A 9,680-nucleotide genomic window follows, 5' to 3' on the forward strand; every position below is an offset into this window, starting at 1 on the left:
AAAGAAAGAAAGAAAGAAAGAAAGAAAGAAAGAAAGAAAGAAAGAAAGAAAGAAAGAAAGAAAGAAAGAAAGAAAGAAAGAAAGAAAGAAAGAAAGCCGGCCCATTCAATCCTCTTAACCAAATCTCCAGTTCAGCCATACAGGGGCCACAGCACGCACTGTAAAGATGGAAACACCACCCAGGCCACCCAACAGGCTAGAGGCTCCACTCACTGACTGCAGGTCATCATGTCGTCAAGAGAACCATAAAACTGGCATTCCCGATAACACGCTGTTTCAGGTTCATTCTGCCACATTTATGCAGCTGCCTGCACTTCATAATTTTACATTTGGAAAGGAAAAATGCTGCTAGGGAACCCAAATGTGCACCACTCCCAGGCCGACAGTCAGCTGCTCACAAGAGTGACATCTGAACACCATTTAACATGTCACTCATAGCTCAGCTTCAGAAAAGGATGTTTAGTAAGAAAGGAAAATAATACATTCTATCCAATGGAAAACAAAGTTAGGGCCTCCGAGGGCTAAGGCCTGGCAGATAACCCGTGACTAAATGACAGAAACATTAAGAAGGAAAAAGTTTTGTCTCCTGCAGAAAAAGACAGGACAGTAATTCCAAAGAAGTCTACCTCATATATTTGAAAATGATAATTCAGGTAACACTGAGCCACAATTTCTCTAATGCTGGAGGGAGAATATTCCTAATTGTACACACTTCAAGGCTTGTTTGACCAAAGAGCTGGTCACCGAATCAGTGCAAATTGGGAGAAGGGAACACCCCTACCACAATGCCTGCCCTCTTCCTTCCTCCATCCTGGCTGGCTCAATGAACAACCCCTGCACACAGAACTTCTAAGTGGACACAGTAAATTTGTCTGGGCAGGAATCAAAGGGTGTAATTATATAACTAATTTCACTACAGTCAACCATGCAATTTTAAATTTGCAAGAGACCTTGAAGATCATCAGGCACGTACTCGAGTTTTCACAGGTGCCTCCTTCCAAGAGGATGACTCAGTTCGGAGGTCACCGAGTAGGTGGGCAGAACTGGGCTTCCATTCGAGAATCTGCTTCCAACAAGGAAGTAGGTAGATATCACTTCCTCAGAAGCCCATATTATTTTGGAGCATAGCTTGGAATTTATATATGGCTCACAGTTGGAGCAGTTGAATGCCACCCCCAAACCAAGACTGTCAGACAGGGCATCATGTTCAGCAAGAGGTATTCAATAAACATTGGTGCAACAGAACCTGGATGCTCCCCTTAAACCTCTCAAACCTTGTCCACCCCAGTAATTCACTCACTCTAAGGTAACAAAGTCAGCAACACTGAAATCTGCTCTCTCTTGTGTGATTAATCTCATAGGTTCTCAGCTCCAGTGGGATACCTGGAAGATGTAGTGTGTTACCTGTTTGTTTGGTTGTTTCATTCAGTTTTTCTTTCAGATCTCTCTTTTTTTTTTAAAGATTTATTTATTTATACATATAGAACTGGGGTACAGTCCAGAGGTGCAGGGGGATAAGAAGATTCATAGAGACAGAGTGGGGGAGCAGAACAGGCAGATCATCAAAGTACACTGCTGAGGGGAGCAAGGGGTGAGACAAGAGAGGTCTGCTGCGCCATGTGGGTCAGCTCCCTGGGCGGGGATTGAACTCATGCTGCAGTGGCTGGATAGCTTCATAGTGCTGGGGTTTAACCCATTGCACTACGGGACTGAGCCTCCTTTTGGGTTTTTTTTTTTTTTTTTGGACCACAAATACATTCTATTCAGATCCAACTAGCCTGGCAAATTTCAGGAACTAACACAGTACATGTAGTTGTGCTCTCTGCTCTCTATCACTATAACGACATTTTCTCAAATATCCTGTCACCTGGGTTGGCAAGAAATAGCCATGCACTTGAATAGGGTGTCCTGGGACACCAGCTAAATGAGGTCTGATGAAATTTAAAGCTAGCAAATGCCAAGCCCTTCAGCTGACTTACCCTGAACCGCTTGAGTTTCAAGACCAGTTGTGCAGGCTGAAGTCCACTCTTCTCTCTTGCTCATGGTCTCTGGCAGTACCACTTCAGAGGCCTCAAAATAAACTCTTTCATTTTGCTCCAGTATGCTGCAGTAAAACAAAACAAAACACCAAGTCAGAATGAAAATGCCACTTCAAGCAGTTAGTTGATATTCAAGGGGAAATCCCTGGCCTTTCTCAGATGTATGTTTTATAACCTCAAACAGCATGTTAATTATAAGAACGAAGCTATCACACAACTGATCTACATGTGGTACCCTAAAATACTCAAAGGGGAGGGAGGAGGTGGGGGAGAGGAAGAAGGCACAGCGTACGTTAGAGAAGCTCTGAGTCCTGAATATTATGGTATATACCAGTGGGAATGAGCTTGCAAAATGTCAAGTTTACTAACTGAAGAAATAAGAAAGAAGGATTTATTCGGTTTAAATAATGAATGATGTGGGTGTAAAGTCAGAGAGGGCAGAAAGTGGAGAAAGTTTTGATTCGAAGTAAAGTTCATCTGATTCTGTTGATGAAGGGCTCAGGTTGGTGAGCTAATAAAAATTTCTCTTTTTAATAAAAGGTTCCCAGAACTGAACAGCAGCAAAAAAGAGACAAAATAGAAGACAGGAAATTTTCCATTTTGTACTACAAATAGGTAATTGATGGGTTTCCGTTCTGATTCTTGATAAATCTTGATAAATATCTTCCCCACCCAAGCTGGAAAGCAGCAGTTACTTTACACACTGAATATGAAATGAATAAAATATGCATACCGCCTACCCCCACTCAGAGCAGCTGATAAAGCCTACACATGAGAAGTGTGTGTGACGAGGTCGTTCTGGAAAGTTCTCTACTGCCTTGTGAGCTCATAACACTGTGTTATCAGACTAACAGTCGGGGAGCTGTTTAGCTTCTCCTGGGGCTCATTCAGAGCCACCCACCATTGGATTTTTCACAATGGTTATTGAAAGTCTAGAAACCTTCCCAAAAAGCCCGCAGCCTTTTTTAGCATTTCATGTGCTATTCCTCCTCTGCCTTGAAAGCCCATTGCAAGGCTATTGCTCAGTTCTCTACTGTGCCTGCATCCTTCTTGTAACTCTAAACCCTGAATCTCCAAAGGTCAGAGGCAATTGCTAAAGACCTCTTCATCCAATGACCTAATTGTAAGAGAAAGGATATATTTTTATGTCTTGCTAGGCTGCTATGTGATTAATCAATTCCTTGAAAGCTTTCTGAAGCTATTACATTATAGAATACTCCACATTTTCTAAAAGGACATTTTGGGGCTTGAGATATCTGTGGTTAAATTCAAGTTAGGCACTTAAAATTTTGAGGAGAAAGCAGCTCTTGGTTAATGTTTAAACAAATGAGTGAAGTTTAAGGACATTATATTTTCAGTCTAGCTGGAAGAGCAATTGCCTGAAAATGACAATTTTTGAAAAATATTCCTTGATGCTATCAATACGCACCAAAAGTAGGGTGGTGGCAATTTTATTAGTTTTCAGAGCAGTTTTCATGAAATGTAACTCAGCTCCCACTCAACTGTGTAACAGTAACATATTGATACAAATCAACATAAGCCAGGAAGTTCAAAGCATGACAAACTGTCTTTAGTTTACATTTTGGTAAAAACAGAATTTGGAAGGAAAAGGAAGATTTAAGCAAACTCACTACAAGCTAATAGCTGGTATCAATCCTCTTTTACTAAAAATAAAATTCTGCATTTTTCTGATTTGTTAGCAATTTTATATTTGATATCTTAGAACTGGAAAGGATCTTTGCCATCTAGTTAAAAATTCTTTTCCAAATGAAGCGGCTGGCCCAGGGAAGTTGGCAGGCCTCTGAAAGTCACACAGCAGGTTAATGTGTGATTAGACTGGGCTCTTTTAAGTACTTGTTCATGTGATTCTTAATGGACATAGAGACACTGAATGTAACAGAAATGTAGAGCTGGTTTGAAAAGATCTTGAGAAACCAAATGCTTTCTCATAGTATACTTTCTCTTTTTTATTTTTCACCATTTGGAGTTTTCCAGAGAAAGCAAATCATTTCTAGATCATATTCTTAACTCCAAGTGCAGCAAAATCTGAGAGGGGCAGAATGGTATCACTATTAGGGCCAGAATCAGATGTCCAAATAAATAAATGACTATTTTTTTTTAAAGATTTATTTGTTTATTCGTAGAACTAGAAAGCAAACCAGAATTGCAAGGGGTTTGAGGACCCACCAGAGACAGAGTGGGAAGCAGAAAAGGAGAATCGACTGAAATACATTGCTGAGGGGAGCAGCGGGTGAGACAGGAGAGGTCTGCTGTGCCATGTGGGTCAGCGCCTTGGATGGGGATCAAACTAAGGCCAAGGTGTGGCAGCACTGAGACTTAACCCCTAGGCCACCAGGCCTCAAAAAATGATTTTTTGAAGAAAAATAAATTCATAAATAAGGACTCATCTATGTGACAAGAATTTCCATTCCTATCTATATAGAAAATGAGGTCAAGGAGTTGGAAGTGATTCATTTTGTGATTTATGGCAGTCTCAATTACACATCGTATGATGTGTATGAGCCAATTTTTTATTAAAAAAAGCCACGAAAATTCTACGCACCCCCTTTTCAGCAAGAATTTGAATATATGTCCCTCCTTCTGCAACTGTTCACCAGTACTGCTAACAACCAACAAAACAATCTGCCTTTAAATTTAATCTTCTTTGCTTACCCATTCTTGTTTGCCAGTCGAAGTTATAAATAGACAAGACCAAAAGTGCAGAAAGGAGAAAAGAACACCAGGGGCGGAGAACATTCCCAGATACGATATGCCTGAACACTAAAAAATTGACTAGATAAACAAAGATTTCACTCCAGAATGTTTTTACTGGGCTATGAAATTCGGTAAGCATTTTTTGTGACAATTTTCTGAATTGTTATTAGCAGTAGCAACAAAGTTCAATCTATCAATTTAGGTCAGAAACACTCCTATGGCTTATAGTTTAGTATTAATTTTGTAACTAACTGGATTTTAAAATTTAAGTCACTGCGACCGAAGCAGAGGGAGGACCTTACCTATCAAATAAAGAGACCCAAGTAAATAACCTTCCTAATTAATTATCATTTTTATTTATATAAATGTGACTCAAGTTGTTTTTACATGTATTTGTGTAGACCATATCAAATAAAATCTCTACAAACACAACTATATCTTATGTGATCTATACGGTGTATCTTTTTTTTTTTAAGATTTATTTATTTATGCATACAGAGCTGGGGTACAGGCTAGAGGCACAGGGGCGGTGAGAGGATTCACCAGAGACTGAGTGGGGAGCAGAACAGGCAGACTGACAAAGTACACTGCTTAAGGGAGCAGTGGGTAGGTCAGGAGGGGTCTACCGTGCCATATGGTCACCTCTGGGACAGGGATTGATCTCATGCTGAAGTGGCTTTAGCTTCTTAGTGCTGTGCTTTAAACCACTGCGCCACCAGGGAGGACCCTATATGGTAAATCTTTAGTATAAAATCCAACAATGAGACAGAAATTACATAAGCAGAGAATGAATGGACTGTCACCTCAATGGGGAACAAGTGTTCTATACAAATAATGCTGGGAAAATTAGTTTTTCATTGAGAAAGTGTCAGATCCCTAGCTCATGCCATTCAGAAAATAAATTCTAATTAAAGAACTAAACATACAAATATGTTTACATAGACAGATATGTCTATTACAATATATGTGGACATAATTTTCTATAATAAAAGAAATAAAAATATTTTTTAAAGATTTATTTATGCATATAAGAACTGCGGTGTAGGCGAGATGTGTGAAACTTGAGGGAATTCACCAGACACAGAGTGGGGACCAGAACACTGCTGAGGGGATCAGTAGGTGAGAAAGGAGAGGTCTGCTGTACCATGTAGGTCACCTCCTTGGCTGGGGATCAAACTCGTGCTGCAGTGGCTATAGATAGCTTCATAGTGCTGTGCTTTAACCTGTTGCACCACCCGGAAGGCCTCTATTACTTTTATAATAATGAAATGCCTTGATGCTACTGTAAAGACATTAGTTTTCTACTATAAGTAAAATGGGAAGTCATTGGAGAATTTTGAATGGTGCAGTGTAAATATCTGCCATCTGTTTTGAGGGATTATTCCATGTTGTGTGAAAATTAGACTGTAAGTGGACAGGGGTGAAAACAAAGGACCCAATTAGGCTCTGCCAAAGCTCAGGAGAGACACCTACTACCTGGACCAATGCGCTGAAATTGAGGGAGGAGGCAATGAGAACTGGTAAGAACCTGAACATACCCTGGAGATTACACTGGTAAGTGATATAAGACAAAGTGGTGAAAAGGATCTCTCCAAGATTTTTTTTTTTTTTGGAAGGTTTATTTTACTTGATTATACATACAAGAGCTGGGGTGGAGGCCAGAGTTGCAGGGTGGGGGGTGGGGCAGGAGGATTCACCAGAGACACAGTAGAGAATGTAACAGGCAGATTGACTGAAATCCACTGCTGAGGGGAGCTGCAGGGGGGACAGGAGAGGTCTCTGCTGTGCCATGTGGATCACCTCCCTGGCTGGGGATCAAACTAGTGCTGCAGTAGCTGGTGATAACTTCATTGTGCTGACACTTAACTCTTGTGTCACCAGGAAGACCCTTTCTAAGGTTTGAGCCAATATGTCTAAGAATAGAGTTGCCATTCATCAAGATGGAAGACAGTGGCAGAATTGCTGGGGTGGGAAAGCAACATGTTTCCAAGGTCAGTGCCTAATTGGAACAGGCACTACATCCTGGTAGACAGGATGTGTAAGTTTGGAATTCAGAGATGTGAAGAGAAAATATAAGTTAAAGCACAAGTTGTTCTCATAGGCAGTCACCAAGATGGCTCCAGAGTACCCATCTCTTGGTATTCATGTACAGTCTTCTCCCCAGAAGATGAACTGTTGTTCTAATGATTCACTTCTAGCAACGTTATGGGCAAGTCATTCCATGGTTCCTTACGAAGGGCCAGCTTCCACCTTGGGTGTTCCCTTTTATTCTCTCCTAGGTTATTCACCTGGGGAAGACCACTGCTGGGGTATAAGGCCTTCCGGGGAGCAGGAGAGGGGGCATGCAGAATGCAAACCTCTGTAACTTAGCCTGGAGGCAGACCCCACCCTCTGCATGTGGTAAATCTGGGCTAAAGATTTGACAACAACCACATAAAAGACCTAAAGCCACAGACACCCATCCAAGATGTTTCCCGACTCTTACAGAAACTGTTTTAAGTCACCAAATTTCTTTTTTAGTAACTATTTTCTTTTACTTTTTAAATTTTTTTCTTTCTTACATCATTGTAGTCCCCATAGTTCTTCTGTCACCGTATCACCCATGAACCATCATCCTTCCCTGCACTCCAGCTCCGTGCTTTGCTGTGTGTCTCAGATCTATGGTCAGCTTGCTAATCATTTTCACTTTTCCTTGACCTTTTGTTTGGTATCTCTATATACCGCATACAAGTGAAATCATCTAATTTTTTTTTCCTTCTAATTTTGGCTAACAAGATCCCTTCTGGCTCCATCCACTTTGCTGCAAATGGTGTGAGTTTGTCTTTTTTGATCACTGAGTAATATTCCATTGCATAAATATACAAAAAAACTTTCTGTTCCAGTCATCTATTTTGGTAAGCCACCAAATTTGAGGGAATTGTGTTACAGAGCAACAGATAACTAGTAAGTTAAAAAGTACAAAGTACTATTTTAGGAATTTCTGTCTATTGAGGCTGAAATGAAAAAGAAATTGCATTCATGGCCCACACCACACATGTATGAGGTGGGGACCCAACTTTGGTCATCTGATGCTAGAAATTAGGTTTTGTAAGGACTGCATGGCACTCCCTCTCTAGAATAACCTTCCTCAGATGTGTGGACCTGAATGTTGACTCTCCACTGCTAGAAAGGCAAAAATCACATACCTCATGCAAGCAATGGCCTCTGACATTTCCCCCAAGCTTCCTACCCTGCCACATAGCTCAACTCTTCTCTTCTTAATATTCTAAATATACTTCCATCTATACTGGATTTTCAAAGTAGATGAAAAAGTGGCCTTTTGCCATTTGAAGAGTCACCTCAGCCCAGTTCTTCACTTAGGCCTGCTTAATCTGGCTGATTTAACTATTAAAGCAATTCCAGTGCAGTTTGCAAATGCTATAAGGTATATGTCTTTAGAAGGCCTGTTCTTTAGTACATGTCAAGAGTTCTCCCAAAATTGACTCAATGCCGAGGAACAGAACTAAGTAAGACGAACACAGTGATTTCTGCTTAGGTTTTTAAACCAATTTTCAGTTGATAAAAAATGTCACTACTGATTCAAACAATACTATGTTGTTGTTGTTGTTTGTTAAGTAGGAACTGGTACAAGACTTACAACATAAAACTTTTTGAAGTACATAAAATACAAGACTACTGTCCTTTAATTATAACAAATGAAGTCTTTTCCATTCCTTCCTGACACAGACACAGAATATACAGGAAGTGAAAGAGATTATCTCTGTACTTCTGCCTCAACACAAATTTAGAATGGAATTGGGTTGGAAAGGAATGGCTGTTGGTTAATGTATCATTTCTATTTTTTAGGGGGAAATGCCCATCAAGTATCAGCTAGGAACATATTGTTCACTCATACTGTGGAATGCTTTTGTTTGAACTACAGAGATGGGGCCCGCCACCAACAGAAACTGAAGAACTGGAAAGAATCATAAAAAGAAATAAAACAAAACCACTGCCATTTATAATTTTTTCTGTAACAAATAAAAAATATCTGTTTTCTAAGGCATACCATGCACCACTAAAGGTATTTTTTTGCCATTTAAAAATACCAAACAGTAGTAACAGCTCCACAGTTAGGCTGTTCAGTACTTAACCTGCAATTTGGGTGCTTTGTGTGGGGATGAGATTAATTTGTCTTATGACACAAGGAGCAGATGTTATGAATTAGCACCCAAAATGTTAAAACAGAGTTTTAAAAACACGAGTTTCAAAGACTATAACCAAAACAGTTGAATAGGATAAAGTATGAGCAGTTTTTTTAAAAAAAAAAGAGAGTCAGGCTAGCTAGTAAACTTTCATACACCTTCCTTTGGGGAAAAAAATGGACTTGAAAGGAAGAATCTGTTACGTCATTTTTTTTTTTTTTTTTTTCTAAATGGGAAGCCAGTGTGTTAGCTAGTGTGTTCATGGGATGTTATGTGGCTTTGTGATACAATATGTGAATCCTAAAATATAACGGTAATGAAAACAGTTTAGAAGAAATTTGGAAAATACTTTTGAGGGACTTTGAACAATGCATCTGTGTTATAGATCTCAAAAAGAGGAGGAGAAAACATGCATTTTGGTACAAAATACCTTTTATCACATAACATTCTTTCCCAGAATAAATAAGCACACAGCAGACAATGCATTGACCAGAAAACATCCTTACAAACAAAGCATCAAGGCCTGCGGTTCTCAAACTATTTGGTCTGGAGTCCCTTTATACCCCTAAAATGTTTTGAGGATCCCACAGAGTTTTGAATTAAATAGACTTGTTGAAGACTAGTTACCTTATTAGAACTTAAAACTGAAGGAATTTTGAAATCACTTATTCATTTAATATAAATAATAATGTAAGCATTGTGTAGTACATACAATAGATATCTATTAATAAAATTATATTTC

The 9,680-nt window shown here is 39.5% G+C and overlaps 1 protein-coding gene across 1 annotated transcript in view; it reads right to left on the minus strand.

Moving 5' to 3' along the window:
- ATXN1 (ataxin 1) overlaps positions 1-9,680 on the minus strand; it is a 394,234-nt gene that overhangs the window by 297,668 nt on the left and 86,886 nt on the right. The window contains exon 2 of the mRNA XM_004693284.2: positions 1,980-2,104. The gene's annotated coding sequence lies outside the window, so the exon portion shown is untranslated. The remainder of the gene's footprint in view (positions 1-1,979; positions 2,105-9,680) is intronic.

Source organism: Condylura cristata, unplaced genomic scaffold (genome assembly GCF_000260355.1).
Source record: "Condylura cristata isolate star-nosed mole 26May11 unplaced genomic scaffold, ConCri1.0 scaffold00037, whole genome shotgun sequence".
Taxonomy (NCBI): Eukaryota; Metazoa; Chordata; class Mammalia; order Eulipotyphla; family Talpidae; genus Condylura; species Condylura cristata.